At 33.6% G+C, this 27624-nt stretch overlaps 1 protein-coding gene across 2 annotated transcripts in view; it reads right to left on the reverse strand.

Annotated features, from left to right (window-relative positions):
• LOC127850264 (uncharacterized) overlaps positions 1 to 27624 on the reverse strand; it is a 209730-nt gene that overhangs the window by 46987 nt on the left and 135119 nt on the right. The window lies entirely within an intron of this gene.

The raw sequence follows: 27624 nt of genomic DNA on the forward strand, positions 1-27624 counted from the left end.
GAAACTATTTTACTGTGTCGAGTCACCTTGACCTTGGACCTAGTGACCTGAAAATCAATAGGGGTCATCTGCGAGTCATGATCAATGTACCTATGAAGTTTCATGATCCTAGGCTTAAGCGTTCTTGAGTTATCATCCGGAAACCAATTTTTCTGTGCGAGTCACCGTAACCTTGACCTTTGACCTAGTGACCTAAAAATCAATAGGGGTCATCTGCCAGTCATGATCAATGTACCTATGAAGTTTCATGATCCTAGGCGTAAGCGTTCTCGAGTTATAATCCGGAAACCATTCGGTGGACGGACGGACCGACCGACCGACATGAGCGAACAACATACCTCCTCTTCTTCGAAGGTGGGCATAACAAAAAAATCAAAATGCAAACTTAAAATTGAATAAAAGCAAAAGATATAAAAAATAAAAATAAAAACAGGTAATACACTATTGACTGTTTTTTATGAACGGTCTTTTCAAGCAAACGTTACCATTTTTGAACTCATCCAAATTATCCTTGAGACCAATCTTTAGACTGGGCAATAAATGTGGCCTGTACGGCTGTAGAGTGTTAACAAGGCAAATGTAGACGCCGCACGACGGACAAAAGGCGATCACAAAAGCTCACCATGAGCACATTGTGTTCAGGTGAGCTAAAAAGTGTAAAAATCAAACTATTAAGTTCAAACAAGAAAATAAAATAAATATACAAGAAATGAATTTTGATATTCAATTAGTTTATTTACATAGTATTCTTAAGAAATATGTCATTGCTTCTTTTATTTCTTTCATCTTACAATCCAGAGTACTTGTGGCATTTCATTCAAATGACACCAAAGTAAGCATACAAATGTAAAAACTGCTGTGCAAGTTTTAATAATAAACTAGCACATTTCACACAAATTGGTATTTCAAAACAAAATGCATAGAACTGAAAAATCCAAATGATTAAGCATAACTCAAATGATTTGCATAAATATAAATGTTTCAAAAAAGGAGCCAGAACAAAAAATAATCAAAACTAAGAAAAGTTCTATGTCTGATAAATGAAAAAGAATAGCAACAAGGGCTGTTTGTAAAACATGCATGCCCCCCATATAGGCTGTCAGTTGTAGTGGCAGCCATTGTGTGAATACGTTTTTTGTCACTGTGACCTTGACCTTTGACATAGTGCCCTGAAAATTAATAGGGGTCATCTGTCAGTCATTATCAAGGTACCTATGAAGTTTCCTGATCCTAGGCCTAATTATTCTTGAGTTATCAGGAAACCATTTTACTATTTCGAGTCACTGTGACCTTGACCTAGTGACCTGAAAATCAAAAGGGGTCATCTGCCAGTCATTATCAATGTAGCTATGAAGTTTCATGACCAAAAGGCGTAAGCATTCTAGAGTTATCAGCTGGAAACCATTTTATTGTTTTGAGTCACTGTGACCTTGACCTTTGACTTTGTGACCGGAAAATCTAAAGGGGTCATCTGCCAGTCGTGATCAATGTACCTATGAAGTTTCAAGATCCTAGGCGTAAGCATTCTAGAGTTATCATCCGGAAACCGCTTTACTGTTTCGAGTCACTGACCTTTGACCTAGTGACCTGAAAATCAATAGGGGTTATTTACCAGTCATGATCAATGTACTTATGAAGTTTCATGATCCTAGGCCTAAGCGTTCTTAAGTTATCCCGAAACCATCTGGTGGACGGACCGACATGTGCAAAACTATATGCCCCCTCTTCTTCGAAGGGGGGCATAAATATGCAAATTTATTAGAACACTGGGCCTTCACCTGGTACGAAGCCTGTATACTGGCCTTAAGGACTAGGAAAATTCTCCCTTATTAATTTAACACAACATGCTGGGACAGTTATTCTGTCTCCAGCAGTCAGTTTCCCATGCATTAAGATGGTAAATTGTCTGTATGCAGCATGTCTGAAAGATTTATTGACATCTTATGGTGTCTCTGCATAAAAGGAAAACACATCTTGTTGATACTGCTGCTGACTGTAGAGGGTCATCCTATCCAGCACCGATAGAGTCATCTCCTACAAAGAAATTGTAACAGATTTTACTATAAACTTCTTGCAAATGTAACTCCAATCAGCAGTCAGTGAGACAGCACACTAGATTATATGAGCCTTGTTCTGAGAAAACTGGACATAATGCATGTGCGTAAAGTGTCGTCCCAGATTAGCCTGTGCAGTCCACACAGGCTCATCAGGGGCAACACCTTCCGCTTTTATGACATTTTTCGTTAAAATGTCTCTTCTAAGCAAAAATCCCATTTAGGCGGAAAGTGTCGTCCCTGATTAGCCTGTACAGACTGCACAGGCTAAGCTGGGACGACACTTTACGCACATGCATTATGCCCAGTTTTCTAAGGACGCGACTCATATAAAGGGGTGGAAAGGTGTTGATGGTATCAATGCAATGGATCAATGGAGTACAAAATATTGAAATGGTATGCAAACTTAACAATTTTTAAGCAAAAAAAAGAGTTATCTTTTCTTTACTCATGTAAAAACATAAATTGTATTGAATAAAATAGCAAGATGACAAACAACTACACAATGTCTTAGAACTTAGCATCTTTGTTGGCATTAGCTGATATTCATTTTAATAAACCAATAATGATTCAGTAAATGATTTTCCCACATGACAAAATTGCCTTTATAGCAGGATTAATTTTTAAGATGGGATATTTTATAGGTTTGCATGGTAAAACATTATTGACCCATTTCTTAGTCCTTGTTATAACACAATATGACGCTGCAAAGCTTAAGATATTCAGTTACAGAAACACATAATACATGAATCTTACTCACAGGTCTGTGACTTGAGCATAATTCTGGGACCATCCCACAGCAAACTCGATCTTCCACTCTCTCGTATTGTGGGCATCTGTGACAAGAGCACCACTCCGGACTGGACACGAGGGTCTTGGTCCTTTTTCTCTTTCCTTTTTGATAAAATTCTAGCAATATCTATTATGAAACTCGGTTGGTTCTCACAAACCTCTTTCAAAAATACTTTCCTTTCGGTGTCTTAAGACTTGCAATTATTTCCTGAAAGTACACAGTTAAACTCAATACCAAATTCAAGAATCAGTATCACAAAGAAGTAATCAATTAACCCTAAACATTAACTGATCTTGAGAGTTTGGATATTAATAACTAGTGCATAACTGTCACTGAAATTCAATTATAAAATCCTCAGGGTAAAAATATGACCACATGAAATAAACTTATGATTATTTCAGAATTTACCCTCAATTAAGTATTGACTTGATATCAAGATTTAAAAAAACAGCACTAAATGATATTTAAGCAAATTCTAGTGAGTCGGTGCAAAAAAGGTTTGTTTTTGACAATGTTTAAATAAAAACCTACATTGTCACAGAAAATTTTTAGGGAAGTGAACACAACAATAACTTGCAGTTTTTTGTGTGAAAAAATAAGTCTCCCTCGCAAAGTTCTTCATGAACAAATTGGCCAGTTTTCTATTAGAGTCTCAAACAAACTAGGTGTAAGGAGCAGAATTTATGGTGAACAAATAACTATTTGGCATATAACATTATTGGAAATGAGTTTAGTGATACTGAAATTATACTTAATACAGTGCAACCTTGCCAAAGTGGCCCTTACTTGAGGGCAAGAACGGGGGAGACATAATGATCAAATGATTGTTTAATTATGTATTGTTATTATTCCAATCTACATGCATGCTTATTAATCTGTTATAAGCTTTAAACTAGAATTCTTCTGTCTATATTTTCAACAAACACGAAAAACAAACCTTAGATTTTCGTTCTTGTTCTTTTCTATATTTAAGAATTCTTTCTTGTTATTCATGGTCATAACAGCGCCTTTTCACTTTCTTACTTCCTCTTTTCCTTCCCTTTCGTTTGGTTCTTAAATCATCCTAAAAAAGATTTAATATGACATGTTTGAAAAAAATACATGATTATATTTCAATAAGCATGTCCAAACATATACAAAGATGTAAGGTATGCATTTTAGGTATGTTGTTGTTTCACGTTTATCTTACGAGTAACTTCATAATGATATCATATGGGCTGCATAGAATGTGTTCTCATATAATACTGTAAATGAATGAACGGACAAACGAAAGAGCGAAAACAATGAAAGATGCATTTTAAACAGCACTGACACTTATAATAATGCATGAACTGACTTTTTAGGATTTAAAACAGCCAAACCAATCTATTGATTATTCGCGAAGAAACATTTTCAGTACTATGCATATATGTTTCTCTAAAACACAGAGAGTTAACAGTAAAATTATGATTTTATAAATAATTGTAATTCAAATAATTTAAGTTACCTCTCTCTCACTGAGTGGTTCTCCTTCAGACTCATCAGAACTTGAAGGAACAAAAGCCAGTACAGGTTCCTAAATATAAATAATGCACAACATCCAGGAGAGTTACATACACATGTATTGCAATGCAACAAATATAAATAGCCAAGTAATAAGATATAAATAAATAACACCTCATCAGAAAAAGATGTAGAAGTTTGGACTTCCAACTTTATCAGCTAGTGAAAGTTTGTTACAAGTTTGTATTTCCAAGAAAACCTTATAAGGATATGAAGTATAATTAGTGCAAATATTCTGCTGTGATCATTTATAAAAGTGTTATGTTGAAATAAACAAAATCTAATCTAAGCACCCACATGTTTTAGTTCCAGGTGAATCACTTAAAAGATGAGGTTAAATGTTAGAATGATAAGTATAAAACATAACTTACAAACTGCACTTATAATCAAATAAAAGCAAGTCTTACATTGTCAGACGTGCTATGGCGTTCCAGTGTCCCCTTAGTTATTGTTGCTAATGTATCAACTTTCTGGATCTTTCTGGCAGGACGTTTTCCTTAACTCTTCGGTAGACTTGAATCCTGAGTGTAACAAATAAAACATCATGCATTTGATAAAAACCAAGTAATGCAGAAAATCTAATAAATAATAGCAAAAAGAGTAACCCTAAAATGACAAAATCATGATGTCAATGTCATGACCTAATCACATGAGTTATAGTGCATTTCTTGATTTACTACATATTATTTGCAACCACAGCCTACATCCACAGATTTCGGACCTAAATATTGTGAAGAAAAGCAAAAAGTCCTACTATTCTAAGCCAAGGTCACTGTTCAACTCTCAGGCCTTTACAATAATAGTTCTAACTTGTAAATCATAATGGGTTATAGTCAAACCTGCATTTATCAACACAGAGCGGACAAGGGTGATATTATTATTTCTTCTTAGTTCGGCTGGTCACAAATAGATATACATAATTCACTATACCCCTCTGGTTGACCAGGTGGGAGAATTTATCGAATAACTGGCACATAATTAAAATGTGTACACACAAGAGCATTAAAATAAACTTACTGAATCTGTGTTCTGAGAATACAACAGCATTCTCTTAGATGGCTGTCTCACGCGTTTACTTCTTCTCATCTCTCCCTCTGTTTTGGCCTAAATAAAAAAACATAAAAAAATACACTGACTTATTTGTGCTTTAGGATCTGGGTACGAATTTTCTGTGGAAGAATCCACTGGCTTCTATTAGCAAAATTTAAAAGTTAATGAAAAACGTACATTGCAAAATAGACTACACAAAATTCAAAAGTCAAAACGAGAAAATCATAAAATCAAAATACGTTAAATTGATTCTCATTTTCATGCATTGGAATCGTCTACTATCGTCTAATTTGTAAACCAGCGACATTAAGCGTCGAATTGCAAGGTAAACACCAACAATCCGCTAACATTCAACGGCGGATAAACTCATCTTGTTGAATTAAATAAAATAAGATCGGAATCTTAATATATTATATTTTATTAAATCAAAAAAACATATTTTCTTACTGGTGCGCTCATTGTAGATTTCGAAGCCTTCGCCATTTTGTTTGTTTGTGTCTGAATCACGTGACACGAAGCGCGAAATACAAATAGAAAGGGATTTCCAAAGGTAGACGCAAAAGTCGTAATACAATTTGGATGTTGCTCTTTAGTTTTGTAGTTTTTAGCAAAAGGTTGAGTTGGATATGGTTCAAATTAACGAATGTTATTAATTAATATCAAAATAATAGCCTGCTAAATTCAGGAAAATAATCCATTGGACAGTCCCTTTAACATGTTTGTTGTTTTTAATCAAAATTGACTTTTTTAAGTGTGTGCCTCCATTGTAAATTTAGACGTATAAGACGTATTTAAATCGCGATTCAGAAGTATTTTTTGGAGTATCGGTGTGACAAATTTAACGCTGTTCCAAACACAACAGTCCAACGAATATAACTAAAATCATACTTTTTCAACAGGCAAAACTTAATCATAGACAATGGCATGCACACTATTGTGGGCACAACAGTAGCTCTTTCAGTAAAGTCTAAAACAAACACTTAAAAGCAAGCTCTAGCGCGCGAGTCTGAAACAGTTCGACTCCACCAAACATGGTTTGTTTGCATTCGCAATTTGACACAGGTGATTTCATTTGATTTTAACATTATTTATGCTACTAACTGCTGGTCATGTTGTCTTTGTGATCAATTTTCTTTTTGTAAATCGATATTTGATCTCAAGAAGTTAAGTGAATACTTTGTGCTTTCTAGCAAACGCTTACACGTTTTGTGGACGTGAGATTCCCTTTTGTTTTATTCAACTAGTATGGGCTGTCTGGTTTTGTTTAAATGATTGAAATTAATTATATAGTCGATACATATCTGAACACAATTGTGGATATCTCGCTTTGATCATTTAAATGTTGAGCCTCGGGAAAAGATTAAACATCATGGAAACACACGATAAATAATGCTCGTGCGTCGATTTAAAAAAAGTCATTGTACACTCGCTCTTTAATGAATCAACACTTTTGCTCCTGGCGTTACAAGCCACAAAAAAGTCAGTTTATTAAATTTAGTTAAACAAGGGTAAAAAAGGTATACGGATGACTAATGATGATTTGTTTGTCAATTGCTACGTTACCGATAAAGGACAAATCATAGGAGGAGTATGAACTGATCAGCGAGTATTTGTAGGACAGCAGTATTTACCGGACCTTCCATTAAGTTCGTATATTGTAACGCTTAAACACAATTTGCTGCTTCACATACTTACAGGCGCTATTCTTGAAGTTTGCATCAGCAATTCGTTGAAGGCAAGTATTATAGTAAACAAATTGCCATGTTAACAAATTCGTCGCAATGAAACGTGACCTCCGCGCAGGGGATAGTATAAGCACGCGCATGTTCAAAAGAATTCCATTAAAAGAAACCCATATTTTGTCGGAGAAATACTCACCAGTAAGCTTCATTTGCTTAGAAATTATGCGTACTTGAAAATATGTTTCTGTGTTGCTTAAATGGTGTCATTACGAAACGTTACATACATAGTTTTGTTCTTTACACGTGTTATTATGTTATACGCAATTGTTACTTTATTTGTACTAACAGTGTTTTGTTGTTTTTAAAGACCATTCCGAACGATGCAATTTTTATAATGGTTAGAGCGTCTGTCACGTTTGTTGAAATGACGTCATTTGATGTATGTTTTATGTCAATTCCACTTGTCATTATGTTATATGTATTAATCTATTGTTTTAATAAAGGCATTATGTTTGTTGCATACATCTTTCTTTGAGTTAGAAAAAAAGTAATGCATAATTGCAAAACTATAAGTAAATCGTTTCGTTCTGTACATTTGTCCTTTATAGTTGTCAGGTTTATTAATCACTCTGACGGTGAACTGTGCTTTTTCATTCTGTCATGTAGAGACATTGTGTTATTTGTTCTGTATATTGGTAATTTTCTTTTATCCAGTGTTTTTTAGCTTACTGAATGTTCACCTGCTTATGACCTCAATAGAACCACATGTGGTTAGCGTGTGGCTATGATATTAATTAGTGGAAACATCATTTTAAATGATAAATTATCATATTATAACGAAAAATATACTTTTCTGAAAAAAACTTTCACTATCAATTATATATTATATAACAAGGTATCCAACTCGAAATCACCCGAAAACGGGGTGCATCGTTTTGAACAGCCAATACTTCATCAATTTTTCAGCGATTTTCATGAACCCGGTCTTATTCAACTAATAAATGAACGAACATTTCCTTTCTGGAAATGTATATATCTTGTTATATTCCTACACATGCTGGGTCAAATTTTAAGAAATAACACGATACACAATGCATATGTGTATGTGAATAGAACCAACTAAGGACAACTGTATTAATGCGGAAAAAATAACGAAATATATTAGCTGAATAGCATATGCAATCCGTTAACATGGAACAGAATTAACTTGCCATAGTCAATCACAAACATTATCAGATCTACATTCTCAACGTTTCCTTGTGGAACATTAAAGACAAGGTCCGCGTTTTAGATCGGGTTAAGCCCCTGCGTTGCACTGATGACATCTTCCTTTTGATACGATTGCCTTGAAATGCCTAGCCTTCACCAATAGGTATTACAGATAAACGCCCGCTGTATTGATGCTATACCAAGAGGAGTGGTTTTTCAAAGTAAATTAGTTAACAAATGCTCACATGTTTTGTTTCCGATGATAGTTCGGTTTCTCATTATTCTGTGTTGTCATTATATTTACGCCTTCTACGTGTAGTTACACCAGCTTTAGAATCGAAATGGATATTTTACACCGGTTTTTTTTTGTTTCGTGTATACTGCTTCAAGATATATTAGATAAAGTAATTAACGCGCGTGTCTATAGACTTAACGAAGAAATTGCTAACAGTAGGCTTTTTGTATCATAATCTACGACGTAAATTCGCTAAATTTCACTCAAAGTATTGTGATTTAATTTCAACATAAAGTGTGTCTTTAAAATGGCATTTAACTAATGGAATTCCCCACCCATCATGTTATGGACATGTTTTGAAGCGTATTCGCAAATATAAATATCTTAAAGCAAATGTTTTTATTAAGAATTTTAATTTAATTAACTCGTTTTTATTAAAAGGATATGATACTGACTTAATTAAAAACACATGCTTGTTGGTTTGGTTCTAACAGGTTCAATTCGCACAGCTTGTTTTATTGGTAATTCAATTTAACAGTACTGCACCTTTAATGATAACGGATTTTGTTACTGGTCATCGTGACATCGCTTTTAAATTACGGCATAAAATCCACGTTCAATGTTTGGCTACATGTATAGAAGTCATATATATGCCTTACTAGCATCAGTTTCAAACATAAATTGACGTTTGTATACAACTCTTTTTAAAATTAATCGGTCTAATAAATAGTTTTATCTAGTAGAATTCTCTTCTGAAATTATGTTCCTTGTAGTTCTTCCTTAGTAGATTTCTGTAGCAAAGTGTTCAGCGTAGTGTCACGACTCGCGATTAGGGGAAATCCAGTGTTCCCTTGTTATTTGTAATGAGTATCTATAAGCGGGTTAGACCTTTGTCATGACAACCCTGTATAGCAACACATTTGCAATTACGAATCAAACAAACTACCAATTGTATAATAGTATATATTAATGGGTGTTAATAAAATGAATAAAATGTATCCACATTCCACATTATAAAAACCCCATCTCAATCCCGATACAGCATGCAAGCTTTGTCTGCACATTGTTTGATATCAGAATGAATAACTGTAAAGCCGTTAATACATTCCTATGTTTGATTGGCTGCATTGACATGAAAAGCCTGATTTTCTGCATGTAATTATTGAAAGTTCTGAGAAAACAGCTGCATGTGGGGTTTGACAAAAATGCATATCACATTTGAGTTTATCGTTTGATTCTGTCCAGCAAATTCGTACATGAAACAAGCACATATCTTATTCGCACTCCTTCACTACGAGATATATTGTATAAGTTGTTATGTATGCTTCATACATATAATTAAACTATTTTACATTACGCAATAGCAGTTTTTCTACGGCGCACGAGAAGTAGAATATATTAACCCAGCACTACAAGCTATTAAAAAAACACGAACCTCCAACATTGAAGCATTTGTTACACTTTCGTACAAAGAACACGTTTTAGTCATCTTTGAACTTTTACCTGACAGCACACAAATATAAGAAAAGTAAACAAAACAGTTAATGACAGTAATACATACACACACGCATACATATATGGATGGTTGAATGCCGAAATGACACGATTAATCGTTTTAAGCAACTGTTTATTATTGTGATTTAAAACTATACTGACAGATTGTATTTACTTCTGTCGTAGTATTATTTGGTTGATAAAACATAACAACTCTGCGACACATACTGCCATGATAATAAGCAGAAAGACGTGTCTGCAGTTTTACCGCAGTATCTTCCGCATATTTGATAAGGAACATAATACACTTACTCCCAGTGGATTTAAAATAACTCATACGAGCTTGGTTTTGGCTGTGTAAATCTATGATTTTGATTTCCTTTTCGCAGGGGAAAGCGAAATGTCAAGACTTGTTTTGCAATTAAAGGATCTCATAGTTAGCATTGATTAATTGATAAAATAAAAAATATACTCATAAACTGCACTAGCAAATAGTGCAATTGCGGTGGTCATAGTATTTGTACTTATATAAACGATGAACTATTCTAATGTATGAACGTAATGACCAAAACATATTAAACGATCCCTGTTCAGGACAATTAACCACAGAATATGTACGGTTGCCTTTAAAATGTTATGTATGTCATGCACAACAATCGTAAAAGATCTCCGGGCTTATAATACTGTTTTATTGTTTTTAATAAGGAACAAGTTCGCATACTGGTTGTTTCTAATTAATATTTAAAACCGATAATGTGTAAATCATCTGCACTAGTGCATCCACTTTTTTGCGATTGCTTTTGGTGCATAAGCAGCATCTTATAATATAAATGGTAATATTAGCAAGCTAGATTAATATGCAGTCAATGCGCATATGATTAATAATTGTCCTAAATAAACGACCACTTTGTGTTTTAATAAATCTTTTGTCGTTTTACCGATACACTTAATGAATAAGAATGTATTGTGTATCCAAATATTTATCAATAGATTTATCTATTTAAGCCATATATTTTGTTTACATAAATAACAATTAAACGATGTAAGAATAAATCATATATTACATCGAATAAACATTATGTTAAAAATAATTCGTTCTGCAGGACACAACGTTTGAATCACGGAATCTTTGATTGTCTATTAACTCAAGCATTTTCATTGCGTTTGGTTGCTGGAGGAAACCATACATATTTCACTTGAAACGCGTGGGGAATATATTTGCGATGTTAAAAAAAGTATTGATTATTTTCGCAAATTATATTATACACATGGCCATTACTAAATGCTTCAGATCAACAATCGGTGATCGCAGAAAAAAAGAAGCAATTATTTACGAAACATCATTAACATATATCTACAAACATGTGTATATATAAAAGTGGCCAACTTAAATCCAAACTAAATGTTCCTTTATGGTACAGGCATATTAGTATTTGTATTTGGTATTTTGTTTGGTAAAACACTATTTAAGATTATTAAATGTTGATATACATATACTTCTTTAAACTAGAAATAAGTTCATAGTTTCACTTGTAACTTAATTAATCAAATACATACAAAGCGAAACGTTCTCTGCAGATATAGGAGAAAATCCTTAAAATATATGTAATTTATTTGAGACAACAACACAGGTAAAAGACATGGAAACCGAAATATACTCGCAAATATCTAAATAACATCTGACATATACTATAATATCAAAAAGCACAACAAGGACATTTAATTTAATTAGTAGTTAAGTACTTAATGATTAGATGCAGACCTGAGCAACGTAATGTCCACTGTTTGAAGCACGATGAAATAAAGCTAAAACAAGGTTCAACTATACTTTGTCTTTGATAAAAGAGCTTCAGATAAAGTATATCTTAAGAACATTAAGGTATCATCATAAACTTCACTGGAGATGCCGCAGTCATTGGTGTATATGTATTAAGTTACCTATGTGCACTTGCATAGGTAACATTTCGAAACTTTTGTTAAGTTTGATAGGTATATATAATGCATATAGTCATTAAAATCTGGTTAAAAGGGCACGATCTTTACATGGTTCAGTTAATAATGTCCAAACTTGAAAAACTAATTTATTACACTGTTTTAAATTGAAGTATTTGAGCATGTATTCTCATACTTATATAAAACGAATTACACTGTATATCGAAAAACCCTGTGTTATATGGCGTTGTAAATTTATTCGAGTTTTAATAAGAATAACTTATTGTATTAGAAGCGCTTCGTATTGTGTCGTTCGGAGTAATGAAGTATTGGTTCTTAACTAGTACAGCTTAACACATTGACATACACATGGTAACTTTCACTCTGCCTGTGCCCCATTTTCATCGTACTGACTGTTCAATTAGTCTATGAACGTGCAGTTAGGTCAGAAATATAAAAAAGTGTTAATATATATGATCGTTGACCGGTATTCGTCCTGAGAGATTTCATTGCGTGATAACAATGTCCGATATACTGAAGACGAAACATAACAACTGGTCTTGAATGCGCCGAGTGTTTATTTTATTATGAAACTCCTTCACCAATATGCTAAGCTTATAACACGCAATATATATTTTGTATAATAAAGGCATGAAATCAACCTTTATATCTGTTACTATTCTTAACAATGCAAAAGCAATTTTTATACTACTGAAGTTAAAATAATACAAGTTGTTTAATTGAATACCAGTAAGTAATAAAGACAGACCAAACGACGCTTCCAGACTGTTGAGCACAGGAGAAAAGGTTCCAACAATAAACACGTATTAATATTTACCAAATAATGATCCATATTTGTTACCTGGGTTATAAACGATTTCATATTTTAACATGCACAAATTAAAATTTGATCACATTGAGCAACGTCTCAATTAGAAGTCTGCAATGGTGCCGCACTGTGTATAAATACCGTGCTGATTCTGGCATATCATACCATAATATATTTATTTAAAAAAGTAATTTTAAAAATTCCATTTCATACAATATTTTTGACGATGCTAAAACAGCATCGTCTAAGGTATGATAACCAGTAAAACAATTCTTCACAATGGCGACCTATGTAAAAGACCGAGCCAGTCCGATTGAGATAACTCGATTTTTCAGTTACTTCCCTTGGCATTCGCCACTGCGTAGGAGATTGCTCGTTGATTTTCATTGATAACATTCTCCTAGCAGAGTTGTCGTTCGTGTTGATTAAGGTAAATATTAATAGAACAGCATATCCTGGGGAAACAGATTCAATAAGTGTATCAGAACGTTAATTTCAAATTAGTAATTTTACATCCATTTTATTTTTATGGACCAATGAAACAACTACATATTTTCTCTATTTTGTTTGATATTTGTTCTCGATTTAGTAAATAAATTGCGAATAAAAACATGTAAAATTAACTTTTTACGTGATCACAAAACTAAAGAATGCGAACAATTTCGAACCTGCAAATTGTAAACGCTGCACTGCTATGATATATATAGATAAAATTATATTGTTTGCGTAATTGTCCGTCCCGCTAGCGCAGTTGTAAGGACGTTCGCTTTTTCACCTTTACGACACCGGTTCGATTCCCGCTCCCGGCGCAATGCTATATTTTGTCTGTTTTGTGGTCATCATTCCGGACAGGTGTTTTTTCCGCAGCATTTGACCATATAAAAAAATTTAAAAGTATTTCAGTACAAAACAAATAGCTGGAAATTGCAGCTATCATTCAAAATTCGTCCCAACTGTCGTCAATCTAATCTTATTAGGTAGGAGTGCTGGATACACTCCGGGTCCCAACATTATGCAGCCTCAGCGCGGAGGTAACTCATTACCTTGGAAAAACACAAATACACACTGGGTGCAGCCTAGGTGCGTATAGACTCAAACAAGGCAACAAACTCAAGTGCGGGCACAATCATTTAAAATTTACATAATGCATACGATATTCTAACAGAAATTACACAACCACCTAAGTGTACATACCATGTTTGATATTTCGTTCGATTGTTAGATGTCAGAATATACATGTATAAGGTCATTTCGCTATTAGTTAACTTATCCATATGTTCGTGGGCGAACTCGGATAGTCAAGTGCTCATACGATTGAGCTCACGTGGTCCGGCTATGTGCTCATACCTACTTTCGAGAATCATCATGAAGGTATTGCCATACTTAATGAACAAGAATGTTACCCGCCTCCCAGTTTCGCTCAATGGGTCAAGTTACCCACGGGTACTACTTCCCCGTACCCCTAAACTTTTTCGTATTAAAAATGTTTCGTACGCAAATTATTTTCGTACCAATTTTTTTTCGTACCCAAAATTTTCGTACCCAAATTTTTTATCGTACCCAAATGTTCGTATCAACATACACAATTGTGGTGATATAGATAAACTTAAATTGATGTTTTATATCCATCCTCTTCAAAAGCATCGTCACACCAGTACTGCCAGTACTTTGATTTTTATGAGTCAGTTTATCGCATCTTGTACGTAAATACAGTGTACATCACCTTAATAGTTTATATGCTTAATGAATGCACTTTGAAATTGAATATATATTTTTTTATCCGGCTCTGCGCCCCAAAGTAGATTTGGTCGTACAAACAGTTCGGTTTGTAACGGAGTTTTAAAAAATCATTGAATTATAATGTGAACACATATTTATGTCTATTATGAACCATCAGTGCATGTTGATATTTATTAATAAAATATTTACACTGATGGGCCTGGTTTGTTGATAGCAAACACAGACTATGTAATAGGTAAATAAATTAGCGAGATTGAATCATTCTTTCTATTAGAAAAAAATCGATGCAAATGGTCATGTAATGTGAGACAGTTTTTGATGATTACATACAAAATCGGTATGCAAATGCATGTAATAAGTTACATCGTCAACACATACTATTTAACAGTCGTATGCTATGTTTCACAAAGATTGTTTAAGTGACATGTTTACATTCTAAGTCATAGCAACATTTTAAATATTTGAACATTGATTAAGCTTTCCATAAATGAATTTTATATCCGACCACATTTGACACATTATGTCACACATTCGTGCTCTACATCTTTCATACACGTTATACACATAACATTAGCTGACAATGAGGTCATGCACTAGTATGAAACTAATGTCAACATAGAGTAAACAATGTATACATGTTCATTTTGATTAAAATGCATACACTAAAGAAACCATTGTTTTAAAAATCATTACACAACGTTTTCCTACAAACACAATATGGCTGCAACAAATAAACAATGAACAATGTATATTATACCTATTAAGTTAAGACAACTAGCATACGCTGATTGCACGGCACGAACATGAAGTTAAGATTCACAAACGCATATACACTCATTTAGGTGTACATTATAATTCTTGTCATGTAAACAAATCACACTCTCTGGTTGTAAACAATTAAAAGGGCTGATTTTATGCAGTATTTTAATGTTTTAGAAATGATGCCTATTGATTCATGAAGTATTTATAATGTTATAGGCTCATCAAAATTTAATGCATTATATGTCCTTATCAAATCAAAAAGTAAAATGCATGATTTATATTAACAACGAAAGTTACGAGGCAAGACGTAATTGCAATAATGAACGTCTGCATTCTAGTCGTATAAGACACTTTACATTTTAAACAATATTAAGCGACTAGACGATATGTTTTTACCGTGCGAGATCAGTTTGCAGTAAAAGACTCTCATGCGAAGACACAACAATAACTAAACTCACACGCACGCTTTCGTTCGACGTCCTACTTGCTTATTGTTTCCATGACAATTCCTCAGTTATAAGCCGTTCGTCTGTTTGTGACCTTGTTGGAAGAAATTATATAATATTTGACATTAATAAGTTATAACATGTGAACATGAATGAGATAGACTTCCTCGTCGCAAGTGCTATTTTCTAGAACGGATGTTTAAGAAATGGCATAACCACAGAAAGTTTAATCAATACTTCTGAAAATCGTCTAAATGCTTACGAGTATTTTTATGTTTTGATCTCAACATTCACCATCTGAGTATATTGTTTGTGATTCCAATTTTATTCTTGCCGTCGTATCTAACACCTTTTTGTTGAACTAAACATAGATTACATAACTGCGTTAGCTGTTTTGGCACATAACTGTTCATTGAATTGACTGGTTGTATGAACTTCATAACATTCTCATTACTATATTTACTATTTAGTGTTATTATATATGTCGGCTTTTAAATAGTATCTCGTAATAAGACCTAATAATGACAATCAAAATATAACTTGCATCAATTACCAGAACACTAATACATAATACGAGCATCAATTAGTTGTTGCGATTGTATACATGCATTTGACCCTACCCATGCTCGTGTTTCATTAGTTTAATGATTCATTACACTTCATTGTTGGACTGGACTTTTATCAATTTAACTCGTGTTCAATACCGATTCTAATATATTCATCGTCGGTATGTATATATATTAATTAAAAGCAATTGCATAGTGTTTTGTTTAGGCTTTAATGTACACAACCAGATTCACATCATTAACGTTGTTCTAAGGGACTTCATGATACATCGGCAAGTGTTTGACTGGTTGACTGGTTGACATGTGTTTATTGTATACGCAATTGTTTTCTTTTTCATGATCCTACTGCTTGCGACATTCGTACTACACGATCGATTGCGACATAAAACGCCTGATACTAAATTGTGCTTGTTATAAAAGCATTGAAGATAAGACAATTTCTAGAAAATGGTGACGCAGTTTACATGTGGTTTCCTATTCACTTCGTATAATTAATTCCGAGCACAACTCGAACATAGATATATAGAATTGATATTAACATGTTTGTTGTTTTGAATAAAAATTGCCCTATTTTAAGTGTGTGCCTCCATTGTAAATTTAGACGTATTAGACACATTCAAATTGCGATTCAGCAGTCTTGTTTAGAATATCGGTGTGACAAATAAAACGCTGTTCCAAAAAACAACAGTCCCACGAATATAACTTAAGTCATACTTTTTTTAATTCAATGTGTATAGCTTATTATTATTTGCTTATTATACATACATAAGAGTAACACTACGGACGTAATGGTACCAGTCAAAACCTTATCAAATATAAATGACATGCGCACTATAAGAGGCAAATCAACAGCTCATTTAAGTCAAAACCATTTAAATGCAAGCTCTAGCGCGTGAGTTTGAATCAGTTCGACTCCACAAAAACATCGTTTGTTTGCATTTGCAATTTTACCCAGGTGATTCATTTGATTATAACATTATTTGTCATAATAACTGCATATCGTTTTATCTTTGTGACTAGTTTTGTTTTTGTAAATCGGTATTTGATCTCAGGAAGTGTAGTGAATACATTGCGCTTTCTAGTAAACAATTACACATTTCGTGGAAGTGATATTATCTTTTGTTTTATTCAACCTATATGTGCTGGGTTTTTTCAATAAATGTAATTAACTATTTAGTCGACACACACTGAACACAATGCTGTTGATATCTCGCTTTGATCATTAAATTGCTGAGTCTCGGGAAAAGATTAAGCGTGGAAACACAGGATGAATAATGTTCATGAGTCGATTTTAATAGAGTTATTATTGCACACTCGCTCTTTAATAAATCAACACGTTTTTTCCTGGCGTTAAAAAGCACAAAATAAGTCAGTTAATTAAATTTAGTTGAAAAAGGTTACCAAAGGCTAACAGGTAACTAATGTAGTTTTTGTTTACCAATGGCTTTGTTACCGATAAAGGACTAATCATATGATGAGTATGAACTGATCAGCGAGTATTTGCATGACAGCAGTATTTACCGGACGTTTCATTTAGTTCGTATACTGTAACGCTTAAACACAACTTGCTGCGTCACATAATGACAGAAGCTTTTCTTTAAGTTTTCAGCAGCAATTCGCTGAAGGCAAGTATAATAGTTCAACATTTGCAATTTTAACAAAATTCGTCGCGATGAAACGTGACTTCCGTACAGGGTATAGTATAAGCACGCGCATGTTAAAACAAATACATTATTTACATGAAACTCATATTTCGTCGAAGAAATACTCGCTTACCAGAAAGCTTCATTTGTTTAGATAGTATGCGTACAATATTGTTTTGTGTTGTCTATATGGTTTCATTACGAAACATAACATATATAGTTTTTTCTTTACATTTTTTATTGTGTCATACGCAATTATTAGTTTATTTATTCCATTGTTGATGTCTATTACATGTTTGCATTTGACATTATGTAATATGTATTAATCGATTGTTGTAAAAAAAGTCATTACGTTTGTTGCATATATCTTTCTTTGAGTTAGAAAAAAGCAATGCATCATTGCGTAAACTATTAGTAAATTGTTTCGTTCTGTACATTTGTCATTTACATTTGTCAGGTAAATTAATCACGGTGAACTGTGCTTATTTATAATTCGGTCATGTAGATACATCCTGTTATTTGTTCTGTATATCCGTAATTTGTATTGATTTAGTTGTTCTGCGCTTTCTTAGTTTTCAAGTGTTTAAAACATCCATGGAACCAACTGTGAACATTACAACTTTGTAAATGCGCAAACCATGACAAAATATAATAACAGAAGGGCATATACAATATGTTATCATGGAAACGAATTTACTTGCCATAGTCAATCTCTAAAATTATCAGGTACACATACTCAAGGTTTACTTGCGGAACAGTTAAGACCATGTCCGCGTTTAAGATCGGGTTAAGCCCCTGAGTTGCACGGTGTTCATATTCTTTTTGATACGATTACCCTGGAATATTAGTTTTCACTAATTGGTCTGACTGATAAACGCCCACCGTATTGATGTTTTTCTAGGAGTAGTTTTTCATTGTACTATACTAAAACTATGCTTACATACGTCATTTCCGATGTTAGTTCGGTTTCTCATTATTGTGTTTATGTCATTTTATTTACGCCTTCTATGTGTAATCAGACAAGCTTTATGACTATGCGGCGCGGAACAAATGTATGCACCTTCTAACAATCGAAAAGGTTATTTTACACCGCTGTGTTTTTGTCTCATTCATTTTGCTTCAAGATTAATTAGAATTAGATGAATTAATAAATGCGTGTGTCTAGACACTTAAGATTTAACATTTGTGCTACTTAACAAAACTTAAATTGTCAATTTTTATAACGCCCTAAATTAAAGTTTCAAGCAACAGTGTAATTTTCTGGGATTTTGATGGAGCAATATAACTGAAGAGCCTGTGTTTCCATTACTACCAGGATCCGAGCTGTTAAGTCAACGATCATAGATAAGTAGATAGCATAATTTCATCATCAATTCTGCTTGGTCAATATTCTACTGAAAATGTATAAACGATGCATAGCCTAAGTATTTTTGTAGTCTAAATAACATTTCAGAATCTTCAGAGTTTGCAGTAAAAAAGGTATTGTTTGTGCAATCATGTTTTTGCATTTAAACAGATTTGAATCACGCTTTATTATAACGGTATGACATGGTATTATAGATGTTTTAACAAATTTCCCAACTTCAGAAATAAAACAAACTGCACTCAATTAATTATTAAAATTGTCTCTTTGTTTCAGTAAATATGCATACTATATAGGGTAATTGGGTTAAAACAAACAGTAAATATGTTAATATAGGAGTCATATTCATGTCTAGTTTTGTCTAGAAATATTGTCTTCTGTAATTGAGTTTCTGTAGTTCTTTTTTAGTAGATTAATGCCGCCAAGTGTTTATTATAATGTCACGGCTCACGATTAGGGGATATCCAGTGTTCTCTTGTTAAACAAAATTAAAATGTACATATAAGCGGTTTCAACCTTTGCCATGACAACCATCTATAGCAACACATTTGCAATCTGCAAATCTAACAAACTACCAATTGTAGAAATTAATCTTTGTTCGCGCACGAATAAAACGTATCCACATTCCACATTATGAAAACAACATCTCAAAACCGATACCAACATGCACGTTTTGTCAGCATATAGTTTGATATCGAATACATAACTGTATAGCCTTCCTTTTTTTGACAGACTGCATTAAAATACAAAGCCGGATTATCTGCAAACACGGTCATGACATTATTGAAATTTCTGAGAACAAAGCTTTATGTAGGGTTCGACAAACATGCTTATCACATTTTAGTTTATCGTTTGATACTGTACATTCGCACTCGTACATTACTAGCCATATTTGTTAAGTTGTTATGTATGCTTCATACTCATAATCAAACTAGTGTGTTATTACGCAATGGCAGTTTTTGAAGGATGTAGCAGAAGTGAAATATATTTTCGCAGCACTATTAGCTCTAGACAAAAACGAACCTCCACTATTAAAGCATTTGTACACTTTCGTACATAGAATACGATAAAGTCATCTTTGACCTTTTACCTGACAGCATATATATATATATATATATATATATATATATATATATATATATATATATATATATATATATATATATTCACACATATGGCCAGTTACGGGGTCTCTGATTTAGAAATAGGTTATGGGGTTCCCACTTTAAATACATGTATCTCCATACCCTTTTTTATCCGATATAAACACGAATTAAGGTATATAGGGGTACCTACTATATTATTGTATATAAATACGTCATTTATTTAACGTCTTATACAAGGAAATATATAGCGAACTTATTTGCGAGGTATATACAATTTCAATTTCAGACGTGATTGTGGTTTTCGATTTAAGACCTTATTGTGAGATTTGATTGCATTACCTCCCCTACACCCCCCTCATAGTAATTAAAGGAGCCTAGAATGCGGGGTTGTATATAGACCCCGTTTTTTATATTGACCTCGTAAGTACAGTCTGAAAACTACCGAGACCGCGTAACTGGCACTATATATTGGTATATATATATATATATATATATATATATATATATATATATATATATATATATATATATAAATATATATATATACATACATATGCAAAGTAAACAAAACAGATAATGATAATAATACATACATACATACATACATGTATGAATGATTGAATGCCGAAATGACACGATGTATTGTTTGAAGGAATTGTGTATTAATATGATTTGGAACTATACTGACAGATTTTATTCCTTCAGTATTAGTATTATTTGTTTAAAAGAACGTACAAATCATGGTTTGGTCGATAAAACATAAGCACTCTACGAAACAAAATCAGAATTGATTAATTTATAAAAGTAATTTAAGAAAAATAGCAAATAGTGCAATGGCGGCGGTTGTCGTATTTGTTCTCACGTAAACGGTAACCTATTTCTTATGCATGTACCTAATGACAAAACATACTAAACGACCCCTATTCAGGCAAATTAACCATAGAAGATTTACGGTTGCCTATTAATTATTATGTATGTCATGCAAAACAATATTAAAAGATATCTTGGCTTATATTACTGTTATATTGATTTAAATTACGAACCAATTTGCTTACTCGTTATATGTTATTAATATGTAAAACCGATATTGTGTAAATCATCTTTACAACTACATCCTTTTTTATGCGAGTTCATTTTGATGCATAAGCAGCATCTTATAATGTAAATGGTAATATTAACCAGCTAGATAATATCAAGTCAATGCGCATTTTACTTATAATTATCATAAATTAACGAATCAATGAAAGCCATATATTTTGTTTAAAAGAAATAAGCATTAAACGGTGTAAGAACAAATCATATATTACATCGAATTAACATTGTGTTAGAAACAACTCGTTATGCAGGAAGCAACGTTTAAATCATGTAATCTTTAATAGTGTATTAACTCAAGCATTTTCATTGCGTTTGGTCGTTGGAAGCAACTATAAAGATGTCACTTGAAACGCGCGAGGAATATGTTTGCGATGACAAAGAAAATCAATGGACTAATTCCGCAAATTATACATGGGACATTATATAAATATTACATGGCTGACATGGTGACAGTAAATTTGTCAACTTGAGGAAATACTGTCAACCGAGGCGAAGCCAAGGTTGACAGTATTTTTCCGAAAGTTGACAAATTTACTGTCACCCTGTCAGACATGTAATATTTATTTTATTATACCGAATAAACTATTCCAACATGAACAATTTATATGAACCATGAACAATTTTTATATTCAATAATTGAGTTTAATTTCAGCAATGAACAACCATTAATATGTTGAGTGGTTCAGATTTACGGGCAGAGCAAAATGAACTTCGCTTTATTCGGCACCGACCTAGTAATCAATTTATCCCATCAATTTTGTTAATTCGTCAATTATTTCTTTGAAAATATATTACAGAACCAGCTTTCCGTATTTTATTTTCATCACTTGATTACGAAATTTATGACGTACTTGTGTGACGTCATTTCGGTGACGAAACATTTTGGGACAACAATATGGACGTGGTGGTTTTTTTAACAGTAAAATATTTGTTTAAAGCATCGAACGAATCCAAAACGTATTTCGGATTGTGTATTTGTCATGCATAACACCTTAAGAACACACACTGGAAATGTAAATCGTTGTAACTTTATTGTTATTAGCATTGGAATAAAGTTGCCTTTGAGGTAAGCGTGTCGTTTATACTAAATTGACTCCTTTTGACTGACTTTTTGACTTCTGTCAAAACTTAAATAATGGCATTAATCTATTCTACCGCACAGTTTCAGCTGCAATCGATATTTTAATTATCCAAATACAACGGACACGCACAACTGCGTACTGCGCATGCGCGAATGGGACAGTATAATTTTTTAACATTCCGCACGTGATTGCTAAGGCAGCGGGATACAGTATTTTTTGTCAGTAATTTTTTTCCCGCTGATGGCACGTGATTGCTATGGCAGCGGGATACAGTATATTTTGGACAGTGAATTTAATCCCGCTGGGTCTGACAGTATTACTATGTCACGATGGCCTATGGGAGTTAAGCATTGTGAATAAAAGTGAGGTATAATAATACTAAATGCATCAGATCAACAATCGGTGATCGCAGAAAAAAGAGGCAATTATTTTTGAAACATCATGAACTTATACCAACAAATATGTTTATGTATAAAAGTGGTCACCTAAAAATCCAAACTAAATGTTCCTTCATGGTACAGGCACATTAATATTTGTGTTTGGTAGTTTGTGCACATAAGCTATTTAAGATTATAATACGTTGAATTTGATATACTTCTTTAAACTAGTAATAAAATAATAGTTTAACTTAACACTTAAATAATCAAATACATATAGAGCGAAACGTTAGCTGCAGCAAAAGGAGAGAAACCTTAAAATAACATGTATTTCTTTTTAGGCAAACACACATGTAATAGACATGACAACCGAAATATAAACGCAAATGTCCCTCATTGCATCTGACATGTAATTTAATATCAAATTCTCAACAAGGAAATTTATTTTAATTTCAATTAAAGTAATTAATGATTAGATGCAGACCTGAGCACCATAATGTATACTATTTACAGCAGTACAAAATGAACTGACCTGTTTGAATAACTGTACTTTTTCTTTGACGAAAAAGCTTTAGATAAATTACATATTAAGAACATAAAGGTATCGTCATAAACTTTACGGGAGATGCTGCAACGAAAATTGTAAAAATATCAATTGCCCTAGGTTCACTTATCTATGTACACTTCGACAGAAATGCTGATCAAGCCAATGTAATCTAGTTAAAATGATAGGCGTCATTTGAACAAAATGCACGATCTTTACATGGTTCAGTTGATGCTGAACAACTTATTTCTTGCATCATTTTTAATTAAAGTATTTTAACCCGTATTTTCATAAATATAGTCTTTATTAAAACGAATCACATTGAATATCGGAAAACAATGCATAATTGGGATTTGTGATTCTTTTCGCAGTTTTATAAGAATTACTAATTGTGTTAGAACAGCTTCCTGTTGTGTCATTTGCATCAATAAAGTATTCGTTGTTATGTCCCCCACTATAGAAGTGATGGACATATTGTTTTTGCCCTGTCTGTTGGTTGATTAGTCTGTTGGTTGGTTTGCGCCAACTTTAACATTTTGCAACAACTTTTGCTATATTGAATATAGCAACTTGATATTTGGAATGCATGTGTATCTCATGGAGCTGCACATTTTGAGTGGTGAAAGGTCAAGGTCATCCTTCAAGGTCAGAGGTCAAATATATGTGGCCAAAATCGCTCATTTTATGAATTTTTTTTCAATATTGAAGATAGCAACTTGATATTTGGCATGCATGTGTATCTCATGGAGCTGCACATTTTGAGTGGTGAAAAGTCAAGGTCAATGTCATTCTTCAAGGTCAGAGGTCAAATATATGTGGCCCAAATCGCTTATTTTATGAATACTTTTGCAATATTGAAGATAGCAACTTGATATTTGGCATGCATGTGTAACTTATAGAGCTGCACATTTTGAGTGGTGGAAAGTCAAGGTCAAGGTCATCCTTCAAGGTCAGAGGTCAAATATATGTGGCCCAAATCGCTTATTTTATGAATACTTTTGCAATATTGAAGATAGCAACTTGATATTTTGCATGCATGTGTATCTCATGGAGCTGCACATTTTGAGTGGTGAAAGGTCAATGTCAAGGTCATCCTTCTAGGTAAAATATATGGGTCAAAATTGCTCATGTAATGTAACTTCTGCAATATTGAAGCTAGCAATTTTATATTTGACATGTATGTGTATCTCATGGAGCTGCACATTTTGAGTGGTGAAGGGTCACGGTCAAGGTCATCCTTCAAGGTCAAACTTCATATAGGGGGACATTGTGTTTCACAAACACATCTTGTTTACTTGTACAGCTTAAATATGATCTTTGACATGTGTTCGTCCTTTTTATTGTGATTATATTGAGCAACGTCTGAATAACAAATGTGTACTGGTGTCGCATTGCGTATCAATATCGTGCTGATTCTTACATATCATACCCGGTGATAGACTTTAATTTTGCATTTACTATGACACCAAAATTCAATTAATTGATCTAAAAGAAAACGGTCAATACAATTATGATGACCGACAGTTAAACGTAATCGTGCACGTGAATACCATTTACTTGCTACTAGCATAAGGTAAAAACGAGGCCAACCTATTATGGCCCTATTCCACTACGAAAACAAGCCCACGATTTGCTACGATTTATCAACTTTATTGAATCGGGAAGACTCGTGACAGTCTACGATTCAGTAACGACGGTGGTACGATTGAGTTATGACGAATCGTGGGGTTCGGTTGAAGTCTTGCGAATAGAGTCGCAACTTCACATCAATGTGTAAGAATCTACTGAAGTATCTATTGCGCCTGTACTACGAAAGATACAGTTCGGTCACGACTAAGCTAGGACCTCACCGAACGCACCCATGAATTAGGCGCCAAAATCTATAGATATTGATCTAAATCGCGAGAATCTTAGCTTGTTCGCAAATCACTTGGGGTGAACTCGTGAGAGTCTTGATGTAAATCGCGAGAATCATAGCGGGCTCGCAACTAACTAAAGGTGAACTCATGAGAGTCTTGACAAAGTCGTAGCTGATTCGTAGACAGATCACGTGATCACCGATTTCCCGATTGAGTCACGAATTATCTACGATTCCATTACGACGCCCAAGAACGCACTACGATGCAGTTACGAGTCAACTGCGATTCAATTCAGTCTTCGAGGTCCTGGCCAAATTTTAAACACTTTAAATCTGGCCACGATTTTTTTGGAGCTCACAAGATGCAGGAATCACTAACGACCGGCCCACGACTAGCTACGAATAAGTTAGTACTTTCGCCGATTGAGCTACAAAATGCCCGGCCTTAAATTATTGGAAATCGGAACAAATCTCGTAGAATCGGGTCGTAGTGGAATACTCCTATTACAGAGGCCGCACTGTCTATTTAAATTAGCAATTGTTTCATTCTTAAAAACGACATCCCTCCTAGCGTTTTTTTTAATTATTTAATGACGACCTTTTTTTTCATTTTTCATATATTATTTCTGACAAGATATATTACTAATATTTTTTAATCAAATAAAAATAACTTTATCGCCATTGATGTAAACCTAGTTGCTTGTCGAATTCCGGGCAAGGTGCACTGTACTCTTTCGTATCCTGAACGCGAACATTTAACACCCAAACATGAGTCAAGTAAATCAATATTATAAGTATTCTGATTTGTGTTAGATGTGTTGTTTGTGTTTGGGTAAGTAGTTGCGCTCCACATAATACAGCTTAAAGCTGTTACTTGAATTAAACGTGAATTCAAATGCAAAAGCGTTCTCTATAAATGATACATGCAAATGCGATGTGTAATAAAACATACACAGACGGGAAAGTATACGAGCCGCGTTCTGAGAAAACTGGACTTAATGCATGTGCGTAAAGTGTCGTCGCAGATTAGCCTGTGTAGTGTGCAAAGGCTAATTCGGGACGACACTTTCCTATTTTATGGTATTTGTTTTAGTTTCAAGAAAGTCCCTTCTTACCGTAAATAAAGTTTATGCGGAAAGTGTCGTCCCTGATTAGCCTGTGCGGACTAATCGGGGATGACACTTTACGCACATGCTTTAAGCTCAGTTTTCTCAGAACAAGGCCCATTTTTAACAAAATAGGTAAAGTGCAAGCAACTTGATGAATATGAAAAAGCGCAAAACCTTATTGGCATCGATTGTTAAAAACGTTTATTTTGATACACAAATGGCATCGATAACGGAATGTTTGAAACACTAAAGCATATTAAGGCTCGTGTATTTAAATATGTATTTACTGAACCAAACAGGCTCAAAGAAATGTGTATACGAATGCTGACATACAGTGAACATTTATAATTTTTTGAATATGTAAATAAGCTGTTTTACACATTATTTTGTAAAAGTGGTATGAACGTCAATTTAGATTATCTAATCGAATGATATGCACACGAATGGTCGTCACGACGTGAAGAAATAACGATATTTAGTGTTTGAACATACCGGCTGATACGGTTCTCACCAAGTCCAGAATAGTTACTGGTCTTCATTACTAATGCATTCCAAATGCGAAACGCTATTTAAAGCTGCATATTTAAAGAGGAATATCAAACTATACACCCCAATTGATTTGCCATAACCTATCCAGGAATGAAACCAAAGCACAGCTAGATCGATGGAATTACTGGAAAAATATTAGCACAAAAGATTGAATAGGAAGACAAAGTAACGCATGTTTGTCTCTTGAATTATTGAATAGGACTTGCATATACTTCGACGTTTAACCGACCCACAATTATGCATGACCAGTTATAATAACAAAATATATAGCCATGCATGTGCATGCCGATTGATTCTGTGATAAATGTGTTTATTTAATATAGACGAGTCACATGGTGATTAATCTATATAAATTTTGCGAGAAAGTAAACGTCATAAGGCGTCTCCTATATCAAACATAATGTTCCATTTGTGTTCATGGCTGATCAGGTTTCATTATTCGCTGTTCGATGCTTATGAATTTTTCGGTAATGGTTATATACAAAATATGAAAACAGTGAGGTATTGCACAACATAACATATATTTAGTGCTAGGCCGTGTCTTGCCGTAGCGATCACATGAGT

Source organism: Dreissena polymorpha, chromosome 11, assembly GCF_020536995.1.
Source record: "Dreissena polymorpha isolate Duluth1 chromosome 11, UMN_Dpol_1.0, whole genome shotgun sequence".
In the NCBI taxonomy this organism is placed as follows: domain Eukaryota; kingdom Metazoa; phylum Mollusca; class Bivalvia; order Myida; family Dreissenidae; genus Dreissena; species Dreissena polymorpha.